Raw genomic sequence first — 18,105 nt, 5'->3', positions numbered from 1 at the left:
TATGATCATCGAACATACCAGGACTTTGGCAGACGACGACCAGTCATTGTCAAAGACCTCAAAATCATGGTGCAACAATGGGCAGATGAAGAAGATAAAGAATGCGAGCGATTCGGCTTCCATCGCAACCGTGGGCGCGAGAATAACAGTCACGAGTAGGACAGGAACCGAAACAACGATACTCAAAATAACTATTCGAGTAACCAAAATTGCAAACGCAAACCTGACAACACCGTTGCTTCCATGACCAACTCAGGAAAGAAGGGATCCTGCAAACACGACGACGGACCAAGCTTCACCGAACTACCCAAAAAACAATGCCCATGGTACCCAAATAGCAAACACTCAGCAATAGACTGCTACAGCATGCGCCAAGTAATGCAAGTTTTACCCGCACCACCACCTCCCGAAGAGTACAACCAGAAAAAGGATAAGGGCAAAAATAAAGTCCATAAGGATGAAGGAGGAGAAGGAGACTTCCAGACCGCCTCCAAAACAGTCAACGTAATTTTTGGCGGAATCCCAGGTTCCGCATCCAAGTGATCCAGCAAATTGGTAATCAGAGAGATTATGGCCATCGAACCAACAGATCCAACACCGCTAAAATGGTATGAGGTACCCATTACCTTCAGCAGAAGGGACCAATGGGCAAACTTCTCAGAACCAGGCCGATTTCCCCTAGTACTCAACCCTGTTGTTGCAGGATCAAGACTAAGAAAAGTACTCATCGATGGCGGAAGCGGACTCAACGTCGTTTTCGCCAAAACACTAAGAAAGATGTGTTTTGACATCACAGACATGCTCACTCCAACAGACTCCCCCTTTTACGGGATTGTACCAGGAAACGCAGCCATACCGCTAGGACAAGTCGTCCTACCAGTAACTTTCGGCACCAAGGAAAATTACCGAACCGAGTACATCAGATTTGAAGTCGCCGACTTCGAGACCTCTTACCATGCCATACTCGGGGAACCAGCTCTGGCTAAATTCATGGCTATACCACATTACGTCTACTTGGTACTCAAGATGCCAGGACCCAAGGGAGAATTAACACTACGAGGAGACCTAAGGTGATCTTAAGAATGCGATATCGAAGCCATGGAAATTGCAGCAACTTCTCAAGGACCCAGCCCCATGCAACAAGTTTTTTCAGCTTCAAAGAAAATTCATCCAACAGAACTTGAAATCCCAGAAAACAAGTTGGGTCCAGCAAAAGTAAAGCCAACAAATGAGACAGGCTTCAAAACAGTTGATCCCCAAACTGGCGACCCTTCTAAGACAGCTCTGATTGGGACAGGGCTAGATCCTAAATAGGAAACCACGCTCATCCTTTTTTCTTTGGGCTAACCACGATATCTTCGCCTAAAAGCCAGCCGACATGCCTGGTGTGCCCAACGAACTGATTGAGCATTATCTAAATGTTAATCCCAGAGCTACCCCAAAACGACAGCGCCTCCAGAGGTTCACCCAAGACGGACGAGAAGCAATCAAAAAAGAGCTAGCCAAACTACTCATAGCAGGGTTCATCAAAGAAGTTTTTCACCCTAATTGGCAAGCCAACCCGGTACTCGTTCGCAAGAAAAACAACGAATGGAGAATGTGCGTCGATTACATGGATCTCAACAAACATTGTCCAAAGGACCCTTTTGGACTACTCAGGATCGACCAGGTAGTCGACTCTACTGCCGGGTGCGATTTACTATGCTTTCTCGACTGTTACTCAGGTTACCACCAGATAAGCTTCAAAGAAGAAAATCAAGCCAAAACAGCCTTCATCATTCCATTTGGGGCTTTTTGCTACAAAACAATATCATTTGGATTAAAAAATGCTGGCGCAATATACCAGCGCGCTATACAGATGTGCTTCGAGAAACAATTGCACCGCAACATAGAAGCTTACGTGGACGACGTATTCATCAAAACAAGAAACCAGGAGAACCTCATCATCGATTTGGAGGAAACCTTCTCAAGCCTGCGAGCTTTTCACTGGAAACTTAACCCTACCAAATGCGTTTTTGGTGTTCCTTCCAGCAAACTACTCGGGTTCATCATTAGCCATCGCAGCATTGAGGCCAACCCAGAGAAAATATCTGCCATCACAAATATGCAACCACCAGCTAGCATCAACGATGTACAGAAACTCACGGGCTGCATGGCAGCCCTTAATCGATTCATCTCGAGACTTGGAGAACGAGGACTACCTTTCTTCAAGCTTCTAAAACGACAGGACAAGTTTAAATGGACAGAAGAGGTAGACAAAGCATTGACACAACTCAAAGACTTTCTGTCAAAACCACCAGTCCTCACCGCTCCATCCCCAAACAAGGACTTGCTCCTATACATAGCGGCTACTACTCACGTCATCAGCACCGCAGTAGTAGTCGAATGGTCTGAACCAGGCCATGTTTATAAAGTTCAGAGACCCATTTACTTTGTTAGCGAAGTGCTCTCAAACTCCAAAACTCAGTACCCGCCAATACAAAAGCTGCTCTACGCAATTCTGCTCACCTCACGGAAGCTGCGACATTATTTTCAAGAATACAGCATTTCAGCCATCACCGACTTCCCACTCGGCGAAATCCTTCACAACAGAGATGCCACGGGTAGAATTTCCAAATGGGCAGTAGAGCTCGGAGCTCTATCTTTAGACTTTAAACCAAGAACAGCTATCAAATCTCAGGCTTTGGTCGACTTCATGGCTGAATGGACAGAAAACCAAGTACCAACACCTGTCAAGAGGCCGGAGCACTAGGTTATGTACTTCGACGGTTAACTCAAGCTCAAAGGAGCCGGCGCAAGAGTACTCTTAATTTCTCCAAAAGGAGACCAACTCAAATACGTACTCCAAATCTTTTGGAAGTCTCAATCAATGAAGCCGAGTACAAAGCACTGCTACACGGTCGTCGTCTCGCAATCTCCCTCGGAATCAAACAACTACTAGTATATGGCAACTCGCTAGTCGTGATTAACCAAGTCAATGACGAATAGGATTGAAACAATGAAAACATGGACGCCTACTACAAAGAAGTCCGTAAACTAGAAAATAAGTTCTCAGGCTTGGAATTTCATCATGTTGTCCGCGACAACAACGTAGCCGCTGACATATTATCAAAAATGGGCTCAACTCGTGCAAAAGTTCTAGTAGGAATTTTTGTACACGAACTACATAAAGTGTCCATACCAGAACAAATCACACCACTAGTGGTCAAGACTATAGAAACTAATCGGGAAATCATGATAATAGAGGTCGACTGGAGGTTACCCTTCATCGACTACATCAAGGACCACAAGTTACCGTCTGACAAAAATCAAGCCGAGCAAATTTCTTGATGAGGAAAAATTACGTTCTAGTTAGAGACAAGCTCTACATAAAAAGTGCATCATCAGGAGTCCTCATGAAATGCGTCACCCGAGAAGATGGCCAAGAAATCTTGGAAGAAACACACAAAGGGATCTGTGGTAACCACGCATCTTCACGAACAATCGTAGGCAAAGAGCGATCCTTTAACTTACGCAACATGGTCCTCAAACGAATCCAGGACACATCAGGGTTGCACAAACTCAACTCGCCATGGGAAGGTCCCTACATCATATCCAAGGTCACAGGACCCGGATCATACAGACTATAAGAACTCACAGGCGAACAAATACCAAATTCCTGGAATATAGAACACCTCTGTCGCTACTACCCATAGCAAACATTGTACTCGGGCCTTTGCCCCAAGTCTCTCAAACAAACATTTATTGTCAGCTACTCGGAGCCTACAGCCCGACTCCGACTACTGATGCTCTACTTGACTATCAAAACCAGTTCAAGCACCGAAGCCTCAGTACGAGTTCCAAAACTTCAAAAGACAAAGCAGTTTTTTACTCAAGATTGCTTCTAACAAGATAAATTTTGAAGTTACACGTGACTACTCATAACGAGAGTAAGGGTACTACAAATGCAATACAGTAACACAGCAAAGACTATAAGCAACTGCCTACTGGCAGTCTGCACATAAGCCTCAAACTTTTGCTATATCACAAGGATACACAAGCCTGGTGACTACTAAAACAACAAAAGTGTAAGCAGCATCAAAAGAAAGGGCCTGCACGCTAGGAAGCTGCGCAAAACGCAGCCAAATCCAGGTCCACCTCTAAAGCAACACCAGGTACTCCTTCACCATCACTACCTCGACAACGGCAACGATGAATCCCGAGCGCAGCATAAAGGACAAGAAGACCAAGACTGCTCCTTTGCTACCTTCAGCGAGCCATCCCACACTGCATGCCATACCTCCACCTCTAATAAGAGAGCCGGATAAACAGGGCCAGCCCTTGGGGGGGCAGGGAGGCGGCTGCCCTGGGCCCCCAAATCCCAGGGGCCCCACCCCAGGTGTAGGCCTGCCCAGGTGTCTGGTACGGGACTGCAGGAGGTACTCGAGTGTTTTGGCCTTTGGGCCGGCCGGGCGACGTAATTAGCATACGCTGCACGCAGCAGATCGCACGCAATTAGAGCCTCCTGGTACCGCAGCGCCGCCGCCGCACGCGGCACGCCGCACTACCGCAGCGCTGGCCAGGGACGCCACCGCACGCGTGTTGCGCGCCTGCGCCCGCGCTCCCAGCGCATGCACGCGCGATCCTCGTCGTGACTCGTGCCGTCGTGCGCGTGTTGTTCCTGTTCGACTGCGTCAGCACACAGGTACGCTGCTCAATTACCAATTCCCCAATTCTCCATATCATTAATTATTAATTCACAAGTTATTTTAATCTCAACTGATTTATAACTATTGTATATTTATAATAATTTCAGCACTGTGGGAATTGGGATATCATGTCGTCTAGAAAATATGAATCAGGCTGCGAGAAAAGGAAAAAGAAAAGACATGTGGATGAGTTGATAGAATCACAGAGAGGAGCTATGGATAAATTTTGCAAGAGTTATCATGGCTCTAAGAGTAATACGGGCGCCTCGACAAACCCAGATGAGTTGGCAATAGTTGTTGCGGATGAACCAACTAATGGGAATCAGGAAGAAAATGTTAACATCAACGTCGATGATAACAATGTAAGTGGCTCTCAGACCACAGTAAATGCATCAGGTGCACATGCACAGTTTGCTAATGTTGATGAGGAACCAATTTACACTTCAGATATTTATGATCCAAGAAATTGGGATAATCTTGATAATAAACCAAGAGATATATTAGTCGAGAAAGGGCCTATAAGAGAAGAAAATATCAAATTTCCTCTAGATGCTGCCTCAAGACATTTTTCATATGCTCATTATTCTAAAAAATTAAGCAATGGAGAGGTACATGATAGAAAATGATTAGTTTATTCAAAGCATGTTGACAAAGTTTTTTGTTTCTGCTGTAAGATCTTCAAGTCTAGCACTAGCAAGAGTCCTAGTTCCTTAGCAGGTGATGGGTTAAGAAATTGGAAGCATATCAGTGAGAAGCTTAAAGAACATGAAAATAGTGTTGAGCATATTAGTAACATGAATAGTTGGAATGAATTAAGAGCTAGACTGCGGAAAAAGGAAACAATTGACAAAGAATTGCAGCAGCAAATCACAAAGGAGAAAGAACGGTTGAGGCAAGTTTTGTTAAGAATAATAGCCATTGTGAAATTTCTTGGTAAACGCAATTTGGCTTTCAGAGGAAGCAGTGAGCAGCTTTATAATGATAGTAATCGTAATTTCTTAGCTTGTGTTGAGATGATTGCAGAATTTGACTTGGTAATGCAAGACCACCTTAGACATATTCAGAACAAAGAAATTCATTATCATTATCTTAGTCACAAAATTCAGAATGAGTTGATCTCTCTTTTGGCTTCTGATATCACAAGTTATATCATAAAGGTTGTTACAGAGGCTAAGTATTTCTCTGTTATCCTAGATTGTACCCCTGATGTCAGTCATCAAGAACAAATGACTTTATTAGTTCAATGTGTTAATTTGTCTGATGGCAAGATAAAAATTGAGGAGTACTTTTTGGGGTTCTTGAAGGTGGATGACACATCTGGTATGGGGCTTTTGAATGTATTGCTTGAATCTATGGAGTCCTTTAGCCTAAATATTAGTGACATAAATATTAGTGACATAAGGGGTCAAGGATATGACAATGGTTCTAATATGAAAGGAAAATACAAAGGGGTAAAAACATGGTTACTTGATATCAATCCAAGAGCATTGTATATGCCATGTGCGTGCCATAGTCTAAATCTTACTCTTTGTGATATGGCAAAATCTAGTGGGAAAGTTGTTTCATTTTTTGGAATTGTTCAACGCATATATGTGTTATTTGCTGGTTCTACGAAAAGATGGAATGTTTTGCTTAAACATGTTCCTAGTCTAACTGTGAAATCATTATCCAATACTCGTTGGGAGAGTCGAATCAAAAGTGTTACAGCAATAAGATATCAAGCTACTGAGTTAAGATCTACTTTGTCTGAGTTACATCATGATTCTGACGTTGAACCTAAGGATAGAAGTGATGCAAAAAATTTATTTGATGCACTTGGCAGCTTTGAGTTTCTAATTGGTATGGTTATCTGGCATGATATTTTATTTGCTGTAAATAAAGTGAGCAAGAAGTTGCAATCACCAGCCATATGCATTGACTCTACTTTGAAGCAAATACAAGGTATAATGCAATACTTTGAGAATTACAGAAATGAGGGGTTTTCTTCTAGTCTGATCATCGCCAAAGGTATTGCAACAGACATGGGTGTGGAGGCATCATTTCCTGAAAAACGTCGTGCTACGAGGAAGAAACAATTTGATGAAAGTAATTGCCAAGAAGAAATTCTTGAAGCTGAGAAGGCTTTTGAAGTTGAATATTTTTTTGTTTTGGTTGATATGGCAATCGATTCTTTGAAGAACAGATTTGAAGAACTCATGATGTTTAAAGATATATTTGGATTTTTGATGAGCTCAAGCACTTTGAAGTCATTAAATGATAATGAACTTGAAGAATGTTGCATTAAATTTGCAGAAACCTTTTCTTTTGATGGTTCATCTGATGTTGAGGTATATTATCTTATTTCTAAATTGAAAATTATGAAATTCACTTTGCCAGATGACGTAATGTCTGCTATGGATATTTTTGAGCATGTCAGAGATGTGGATTGTTATCCTAATGTCTCCATTGCTTACCGACTCTTATTTACTGTGCCTGTGACTATCGCATCGACTGAAAGAAGCTTTTCAAAGTTGAAGTTATTGAGAACTATTTGAGGTCAACAATGACTCAGGAGAGGTTAAATGGTTTGGCAACATTATGCATCGAGAAGAAATTATTGGATGAGATTGACATAAACTCTATCATAAGTGACTTTGCATCGAGGAATGTTAGAAGAAACTTTTAAGGTAATACGTATAAATAATTTGATATGAATATTGCTTTTAGATACATTTAATTATGTATTGGTAATATTTTATAATATTTGTATAATATTTATATTAAAAGGCCCCAAATTTTACTTTCGCCCCGGGCCTCCCAAATCTTAGGACCGGCCCTGCGGATAAAGACCGCAGCACTCATCACCCATCACTCGCGAGTTCCAGCACAGACTTAGCTGGATCACGAGTTGCAACATGAGGCGCGCGACTACACCTCCTACGAGGATTCTTCTAGCATCGCGGCTATCCCTACGAGTGCTAGAGTCTGTGAAGGGAAGGTGGCTCTAATCTACGACGAATCTTCTAGCACCGGAGTACTCTTTGAGGTTTTCTACAATCAAATAACAGCAACCGAAAGCAATCCATCGCTACTCAAGCCTGACCTTGATCGACCTCCACGGCAATTTATTTATAGCCAAACACCACAACCACTACCCACTCGGGAGTTACTATTCACTTGTGACAACGAGCTTTAAAAGCACTGACGAGTCAGCAAGATGCTCTCTGACGCCATTCACGTGAAGGAAATCACACCACAACAGACAAAAGAGTATAGTACACCTGTGCACCTCTCTCAGAAAGTAAAGGGACACTATTTCCAAAACAGCAAACAGCAATAATTGATGACCGCACGACTACTCGGCTGGCACCCAGACTTGCTCCCACCAACAACAAAGATTGACAAAGACAATCATTCATTGGACTTCGAACAAAATTCAGAGATTGTTTCGTGTAAACAAAATACTCAGCAAATTACAACTTGAAGACTATACAAGCCTAAGGCTCTTCCAAAGACACAAACTCGGACATCTTCAAACCAATTGGCTCAGCCTCCTCGAGATATTGCGCATAAGCATCCTCTGTACAGTTACGAGCAACACCATCACCAGCCACTTTCAAATCTACCCTTGGGTAATATGACTTGACCACCACAAGAACTTGTTTACAAACAGCCTTGAAGAGGCCAGCAACCTTACCCGGAGCAATCTTTAGCCGCTCGACTAGTGAACGAGGCTCAGCATCATCCTCAAGAGGAGCAATGGTATTTACCACATTCTGCGCAGCATTAGTAACTCTTGGAGCTCACCTCGAAGCCTTACTATGGTCCTGCCATGATCTCTACAGGCCACCATGGCCATAGCAAGCATAACTCCATTCTAATTTTTTTCTATCCCTCTGATGCTCACATACAGCCTGAGCTTCAGCTTGTGATGCCCGGAGACGGTCAACCTCATCAGCTACTCGGTCATGAGCATTCCTCCAGTCAAGAAGCTGGCTACTCGCAACAGCCTCTTTTCACTTGAGCTCTGCAACAAAGGAACAGATCAGAACCCTCGACTATAGTCAAAAATACTCAAAAATCAAGAGTACTCACCTTAATACTTCTTGTTCAAGGACTTATAGTGATTCTCCAACTTCTCTTGCGACACTTCATGGTCCCTCCCCTCCATGACAAAAGACTTCGCAGCCTCCTCATGAACCTTCAAGGACTTGGTGAGATGGAAGCACTCTTGCTCCAGTTGCACCAATCGTTGCACAAAATCATTCCGCTCTTGGAGGGCCTGAGCATTCCTCTGAGCTTTGTCATAAAGATCCTGCAACCAAAAGCAAGTCGTCAAGTTTTCGGCAAAAAACCGTTAGTCAAAAAAGATAACACACCTGAAATCTCTGGATAGCTCTCCGAAACTCTGACTCTGACGGCAGCTCGAGCACTGGACCTTCAGTATTTTTAACAATCTGAGGCTCTCGAGCTCCACCCAAGACAGCACCTGAAAAAAATACACACACTAGTCATTACAAGACACAATACACCAACTTCAAAAAGAACCTGTACTCCGGCTACATACCCGGTGCACCAGCCTCATCCGCTTTAGTCACATCAACTAAAGCCAGGGTACCACCAAAAGGCATTGAAGACGGCACACCCCCAGAACTCGAAGGGACCGCAGGGCTCTCCGCTGAACGGATAACTTCTTGAAGCATGGAGATAGTGGCACCAAAACGGTTTGTATCAACCTCGGGCGCATCATCCATCGTCAAATCAACCAAGGGACCAGAGAGTGTAGTCGAAGGACCAGAATCCACTCCTATGTCCACAGGGATAGTATCCTTCGCATCCTTGGATCAAAACACGAAGTCATCACATGTCCTTCGGAAGCTCAAAAACACGATACAAAGGAAGACTTATCCAAAACTCACCGAGATGACCGCAGCGGCAACCAAACACGTTTCCTTTCAGTAACAGTCGGATGAGTACTCGTCACCATAGGGTCAGTAGGAGGCACGATATTCTCGACAAGGCCTACAAAAAAATCAAGGATAAGACTACGAAAGCTTCAGACTACCAAAAATAGTTAGAAAAACTCACCACTAGCAATAACATCAGACAACAAAGCGCCGGCAGCAATCATCGGTGACTTCGCGACATCTATCACCACAGAAGATGCACCAACGACAGCATTCTCAAGGACTGGCAACTCGGTAGCTGACGGTGCCAGGGCTGCTCCTGAGTCTACAAGCGGCACCCCCACCGGCAACTCCTCAAAAGCCGCGACACTGACCACAGCATCCTTGGCAATGGCAACTACCTCAGCAGAAGTAGCCTCGTCGATGCTAGGAGCAGAGCCGACAGCCTTCCCAATCAACAAAGATCATCAAAGACTCCAGACAACTATACAAAAATTACCAAGAACAACGACTACGTATCTTGGTACTCTACAACCCTTCAGGGGTCAAACTTGACGTCGAAACAGACTGCACAGCAGCCCTCTTTCGAAACTACTCGTCGTTTTTTCGCAGGAGGACAAGGCTCATCTTCAGAGTAAGCCACGACTATCTCCTCCCCCTCAAACTGTGACAGATAGCCAAAAAGAACCCGGGACTGCAAATAAATTGTTACTCGAAGATATCCCAACATCTCAAAAAATACAAGTCAAGCAAAAGAACATACCTCTTTCGGCCTATACCAACTGTCAAATTGACGAAGTGCTCCTGGGATAACCGGTACCCCCGATAGTTCCTGAAGAACTTCGCCAGCAACGCTTCCACATCATCATCAAATATGTCATCAGGAGACATATGCAACGGGTTATCAAAACCCGAATACTCCGAGCCTGAGTGAGTCCGCTGCTGCAAAGGTTGAACCCTCTGCTTGAGAAAATTGGCAGCCACATTAATGCCAGTCAAGCCCAACGACTTCAACTCAGCAATTTGAGACAGCAGATTGGAAATCTCAGGAGTGTCCTCAGGCTCGCTCACCCAATTCACCACATGCATTGGAGCATGTCCAGTGACTACTGGCAAAATAGGATCATGGTTCCCAATATAGAACCATCTCTTCTTCCAGCCACCATGCGAGTCAGGCAAAACGTAGTCAAGATAAGCACCCGAATTCCTAAGCTGAAACCAGGAAACTCCAAAAACTTCCATCCTAATCCCACTAGGATGTGGCTTACAGCGAAACAACTTCCTAAAAAGCTCAAGACTGGGAGAGACACCCAGGTATACCTCACACAAGTGTACGAAGATAGACATATGAAGCACGCCATTGGGGTTCAAGTGAACTAACTGAAGCTTGTACTACTTGAGAATACCTCTGAAGAAATCAGAGTGGGCACAGCCAGTCCTCTCTCGACAAAGGGTACAAGCATGACAGTCTCCTTTGGATGCTCCTCAAACTGCCACGCATTGCCAAAAGCAGGCCTCCACTCGAGTTCAAGCTTTGACTGAAGAAGTTTAGCATCAACCAAAGCCTAAACCACCACTTTCTTCATCACAGAGTTCTACCAGCTGATCCCAGGCGGTGGTGGCGCAGTCTGATTTGTCGGGCCACACTTTGGTGCCGGCAGCGCAAGCTCTTTCCCCTTTTTGGATTTGGATCTCACCTTACTGGCGGCCGCAGCTTGACCCTGGGTTTTCTCCGGTTTCTTCCCCATCTTCTTGACACGCATCAGTCAGCCTCAGGAAAGGGGAAGAATAGAAGGATCGGCAGCAGATCTCACTCAAGGGCAAGGAGAAAGCAACAATGGCGGTGGCGGCACTGGAAAGCATGACAGCTAAAATATGAACAGGAAAAATGGGGGAGGGACATAATAGATCTGCTAAAAAGAACATAACCCTAATCATAATCGGGCTCCCCTGTTATATCTCCATCACCTCCGGATTCCAAGCGTCAATTAAGCAACGGTCAGATATAAACCGGATTTATCACCATAATATCCAACGGCTACTCAAATCAAGAGGTTTGACCACTTCATCGACCATGGAAAATCGCTTAAAGTGCTCGGGGGCTACGGATACCGTACCCGCTGGATAAAGTTTTCTTTTTTCCGAAGACTACAAAAGCTAGAATAACCAGAACACGGGATTGACCCTCAGCCTGATTCTTCGATTCAAACTAAGGCTTGGGGGTGACTCCATATGGAGTGCGATTGTCATCGCACTACTATATAATTTGTCAAGGCAGAAGCAACTCGAAGCAAAAACAAACAAAGAGTACCTTCCAGCCACACGACAGTATTCGAGTACTCGAAGACACTACAACCGCTGAACACTGGGAATTACTCTGGTAGTAGCTTTTGAGTACTCGGAACTTTTCCGCTCGACTACAAAGTACTCGGGGTCTTGTCGGGCATACATCCTAGGCCCACGAGTAGGCCCTGTGCGGCCCACTAAGGGACGTACTCGGACGTAATCAAGGCTCGGGGGCTACGCGGCAAAGGAACGTATCCCACTCGGACTCCCAAAGACTAGTCAACATACATATGGAAAGTACTATGTCTACACCGAGTGGAACTCTGTAACCGTATCTGACTAGGATTCTAGCCTGTAACCCTGCTTCCCCGATCATATAAGGGCGGGCAGGGACCCCCTCATAGACAACTCATCTAAGTTCAATACAATCAACACACAGGACGTAGGGTATTACGCGATCTAGTGGCCTGAACCTGTCTAAATCGTGTTCCTTGCGTCACCATCGACTCCTTGATTCTCCACGACACCCACCACACAAAAGACCACCTAGGGTACCCCCTAGGCGGGTTGCCGGTCTAAAACATCGACAGGCACAGACTCCCCTAAGGCCAAGCCGCGGTGCCGCCCCCTCCGCCGCCATCCGCCGGCGGCCAGCGCCTCCCCCACCCCCCCGTCGCCGTGGGCACGGGTGTGCCCACGGGTGATGGGTGCGGGTTCAATTTCTTACCTGTGACAGGTCGCGGGCGCGAGTGCGGGCACAGGGTTTGCCTCGCGGGTGCGGGTTTGTAAACCCTCTACCCACGGGTAATGTGCCCGTTGACATCTATAGTCGGTGCCTCTACACCAGGCCAGTTAGACCGGTAAGGCACGCCGATCAGACCGGTTCTTGCAGGGATGTCACGAAAACCTAAGAACGCCGCCTCGGGAGGGACCCCGTCGGAGATGGCGCGCTTAGCGTTGCTCTGAGATCGGTTAGACCACTCAGAGCCTCCTCAAACACCGTCGAGACGAAGGAGGAAAGTAAGGGGTTGGGAAAGGTAGGGTTTGTGATAAAAGGGTAAAAAGATTTATTTGTCGATTGGGTGTTAGCCCTCAATCGACCAGGGCCCTCTATATTTATAGGGTGGGAGGCCTTTTCCCGTAAGGAAATCCCGTTTCAACTCCAATTCAACCAGGACTCCTAATTTCGCCTCGGAGTCAGGCTGACCGGTCTGACTGGTCAGGGCAACCGGTTAGACCGGTTGGCTTGCGCCAGACCGGCTACAGCGACCAGACCGGTCAGACTGCTTAGAGAGACCGGTCTGATCGGCTGGTTCAGCCTGGTCGGCATTGATGCCACTTTTGGACGTCAACAATATCTACAACATTAAACTAGTTTCACATCATAGATGGCAGAATATATTTTAATAGTGTATTTATTTATTGTTGTAGATGCCATTATATTTTTTATAAACTTAGTGCAAATTAGACAAGTTAGACTTATACAATTCGAAATGGAGTAGTGACACAACTTCCTTCTCTTCTACTCACGACATATTAGACAGGTCGGACTCCGATCTCGATCCCCAGGCACATGCACCAACAAATCTAGTGTAGGAAACTGCTAGGCCCACACTCATTCAACATGCCAGGCGGCAACAAGCCCACAACGCTTATATATGCATTCATGTGTGATCTCGAAGATTTGTTTTCTTTTAGAAAAACACTATGTTTACAAATTTCTTATTTGACATGGATCGTCGGGAACTATCTTAACAGTTGTCCCCCTATGTGTCCACCCTCTAGGCCCCCACCTTCCCTTTTTGGGCCCCGTGTCATATATTTGAATAAGTTTTTACAAAAAAAAATAGTTAGTCGTGTTGTTCTAAATAAGTTTATTTATAAGTTGAACAATTTGTTCAGACAATTTATTTTGAACACATTTTATCAAGAAGATGATCAGTAAAAAGATTATGTTTGTTATCTTGAAAGTTCTTCTTAAGAAGTTATCCTGACAAATATTCTCATAAAAATCCTCTCAAAAATTATCATTGAGAAGTTGTACTTGGTAAGCATGTAGAGAAATTATACATAAAAGCTGCCAACGTTCTTAAGAAAAATGTGCTGAAAAGTTATGACTGGGAAAACTTTCGGACAATATTCTCTTGAAAAGTTAGGAAAATGGAAGAATTTTTTTTTTGAAAAAAGATTATGTAAAAGTTACGTGTATAAACTTGTAGCTTTACAAAAATTCAAGGGTTACACGGAGAAGAATTTTTCAAAAAAAAGAAAAAAAAAGTGAAATGTCATCTGATTAGCAACACAATTGGTGGTGAGAGGCTCCTATCTGACTGGGAAGCCAGATTGGAGCTATGACTTAGAAGCTCATTAAAGCCCATCGCACAGCCCACCACGATCTAGCAGCCACATAATTTTCCAATTTGCTTGCGCACGGGCCTAGTAGCAGGAGGCACCAGCTATAGGGTGCGGCCAGCAGCAACAGAAGACCAGCGCAGGAGGGTGTGCACGCTGACAGGGTAGGTAACGTGCCCTGTTACTTTTGTAAACAAAAGATCTTGTGACCTCATATATTCAAAATAACAAAATTAGTATGCTCAACAATTTAAATATTAGATTCAACATTCTTTCATACTAAGTTCAACATTAAAATAAACTAGTTCAATATTTGATATGGAAATGTTGAAGTAGTGTACTTAAAATGTTGAGATAGATCATTCAAAATGTTAATTTTTTAAAAAAGGTGAAATAAACTCAAATTGGATCTCATTATGTTACATTAATTCTCAACAATATAATGATTCAAATGGATTTAAAAATGAAATCATGGTTCGGGAGAAAAAGTAGTTTGAAGTTTGAAATCCCACCAACTAGCAACCAGGCCTTGTCGGTCAACCAATCCGCTACGCACGCATGCATGCATGCAGGCCCGCTCCATCTCCGGCTGTTGTAGGGAACATTGGAAGCCGAGTAACTACCGGAAGCTATACAGGATTACCGGTGGTGGAGGGATATAATATAGTATATTCTCGTGGGCTGGAGGTTTTTGGTTTTTGGCGCGGATGGTTAGTGGGCCTTCACAGGCCGATCATAAAGGATTGCCTGGCCCAGTCATGGGCCCGAGCCAGACAGAGATCAGCCCAATGGACCGCAAAGAACCTATACATGTTCTTCGGCCTATTGCCGATTTTCTGAGCCAAGCCCATTCATCCATCCATCATAAGCTTCTAGCTCTCCTCCGTACGAAGGTAGTTTTGGAATTGAGCAGTATCGGTGAGATACGGTTAGACAGGTGTATGATCAATATACTCCACATCCATATATGTTAACAATGTTAATCAAAGTACGTTGTCAATATATTTTTTATAACGGTTTAAATAGAACCTTGAAACTGTGATTTACATGCCACAGCTTGGTAGTGTCAAACACAGTGGTTTCGCAACGTGTCTTTTAGCCTGTCACGTGGCCCGTCCTCAAATGCCGCGGCTTTCCCTCCCCGTTCCGTTCCCCTTTCCAAGCTACAGGCAGGCAGCACGGGCGCCGTCCCCTCACGTGCTAATGTGCGAGTAACCCCAAGCAGGCCAAGCTATCTATCATGGTAGGGATGATGAGCAGCGCCAAGCTCGCCCCGCAGCGCCTGCCTGCCCCAGAGAGAGAGAGAGAGAGGGATCTCGTCGCCCGCCCGCCAACCCGACCCTGTGATTGAACCATTAAAATCTCCCGTGTTGAAGTTGCAGCAGGCTTTAGGGGGTGCGTGGGGTCAAAGCCCGGCGCAAAAGAGGGCTTCTTTTGATGGAGCAGAATGAAAAGAAGAGAAGCGAACAAAAGGAAGCCCTGCGCTGGCTCTGGCCTCCCCTCTCCCTCTCCCTCATCCTCCTCATGTGTGCGCGCAGACCAGATGGTACAGGCGGATGGATGGATGCGGTGGTGAGTGGCATGTGATGGGCGACAGCTTTTGCTCGGGCCGGCGCCCCCACGGGTGACCTGACCCTCCCGGCGTGCGTTCAAGATGTCTGCTGAAAGGAGCTGAAAGAAAGAAACGGGGGGGGGGGGGGGGGGGGCGGGGGGCTGGGCTCGCTCGTTCAAAGTTGCACACGTCGTCCCCGTCGTCGTCGGTTCTCCTCCTCTTGCTTTTGCTCTCGCTGCCTCTGAACATGCCACCGCCCAGCCCCCTCGGCCAAAGCGCTGCAGCAGAGGGTGGAGGAGAGCTTTGCGTTGAGGCAGTCAGGACAGGCGGCAGAAGAATCATGGATGATCTTGATCAAGGGACAGGAGTAAAAGAGATGCTTGGCGGAATTCAAACGAGGGTCCGGGCCGGCCTTCAAGAGCAGTACTATAGTTCAGTTCTCACCGCAAAGATCTCTGAATTCGTGGTCATGGTCAGTAACTCAGCAAGGCGGGTCAAGACTCACTCAAGACTGAAGAATGCGCGGCACGGCAGAGTCGTAGTGCTTCGTATCCGTGCTGAAGCTTGCACTGTTTTGTACCGATCACCTGAACAGTTCAGCTGCCCCCTCCCTCATGCTTGTGGGCTGATAAAGATCTGAAACCAAATGAGATAGAAGCATTTCGATTACCAAATTAAATGCGCAGCTAGACGTGCACTACTCTCGCCTTTTTCCTTGAGGGTAGACGGTGGTGTGAACTTTCTACCTAAAATAAGGAAAGAGCTGAAAGCCCTGTTCTCGGCTGTTGCTTCTACTAGCCATCTAGGATCCGTGATCGGGGTGGTGTTCTTCTTCCGTGACAACGAATCTTTGGACTAGTGCCATCACCAGTTTTGCTCTGACAGAATAAGCATTCCTGTCTGTCTTCTTCCCTGTAGTACTAGTTGGTTGCAGAGATGGGTATAATAAAATAATGGTAGTGTCAAATGAGACGGTCACCTCAGCGATTGGTGACAGCTACCGTTAAACCTTGGTAGTGCGTATCATCTGGGAAGAAGGTTATTTTATGCAAACTTTACTCTGGAATTAGCACTAGACGATGTAGTAACAAACAGATGAAGCGAGGACATTGCTAACCGTAGCTGTACTGATATAAACTTTACTGAACAGAGTTCAGGAACAAAAAAACTTTACTATCCAAAAGTTTATGCAAAACAGAAAAGACACAGAGAGAGTGAGAAGCAGGGGAAGTTTCTGTTTACTTGAGGACCTAGCGCAAGATCTCAAGCACCTTTGAGAATCGAGATACGTTATCTTTTCACTTTCGCCAAGACCGAAGCAATGATACCACATGGACACGGTAAAAAGCCATCGCTTTTTTAGAACAAGAGCAAGTCAATTCTCCTATCATTTTCAGCATTTGTTTTCCCAGCGAAAAGCAGCGAGGACCTGGGGCCAGGGACAGATTAGAAGCAAGACTCTCGTCTCCTCCTTTTCATGTGTGCGTAGGGCTACACCTACACTTTATATCTTGCTCACTTCTAATTGAGCAAAAAAGTAAAGCCATGTCCAGGCTTTTTCCCCTGCTCATGCATTCCAGCCAATTTACCCTTTGGTAGTAGTACCGTTCCCCTCGAGATCTGTGCCGGGGGGGGGGGTGTTTGGCTAAACAAGCAGCAGCATGCTTCCTTTACAGTAATGTCAATGGCAAGTACCCCAGCTTTGGCTTGGTCATTAGTACCTGTGGCAGCGCTAGTACAGGTACTAAACACTTGCATTGCAATGCCACAGGAATCTTTTGTCAGGCCCAGACGCTGTGCGAGTGAGTGTGAGTGAGTGAGTGTCCCTGGCGCAGAGTCGAAGTCTAGGACTGTTCTCCGTAGTGATTGGCCCTGCAGATTTCTTGATGGCTCGCTCTGAGAAGAAATAATTCACAGCTTCCAGTAAGGGTGGATTTGCTCCCCACACAGCGGTTGGGCCTCATTGATTTGTTCATTCAATGTGCACGCATATGATGTCTCAGGCGGGAGAGGCACGGCCCGGCCGGGGTAACTTGGTAAAAAGCAAAAAGAGAGGGAGAGAGAGAAGAGAAGTAGGGAACCGGCCGTCTGAGTGTTTTGTTTCGTTGTAAATAATAGTACTGCTGCCACGGGGGTGAGTTTTTGATTCCTGAAGGGAACAGCAGGCTGAATTTGAATGGTGAGATGAAATCCGTAGTACGAATGCAGCGAGAAACGACACCGTATATTTATTGTTTTCGCGGGAGTTGGGACGAGGAAGTGTGAACTTGGATGCACTGGCGTGCGATGCGTACTAGGATATCCTAGGGCCTTGTTTACAAAATTACTGTAGCGTTTCGTT

The sequence above is a fragment of the Setaria viridis genome, chromosome 2 (genome assembly GCF_005286985.2).
Source record: "Setaria viridis chromosome 2, Setaria_viridis_v4.0, whole genome shotgun sequence".
Taxonomy (NCBI): Eukaryota; Viridiplantae; Streptophyta; class Magnoliopsida; order Poales; family Poaceae; genus Setaria; species Setaria viridis.
Note: the sequence above shows the minus strand (reverse complement) of the source record.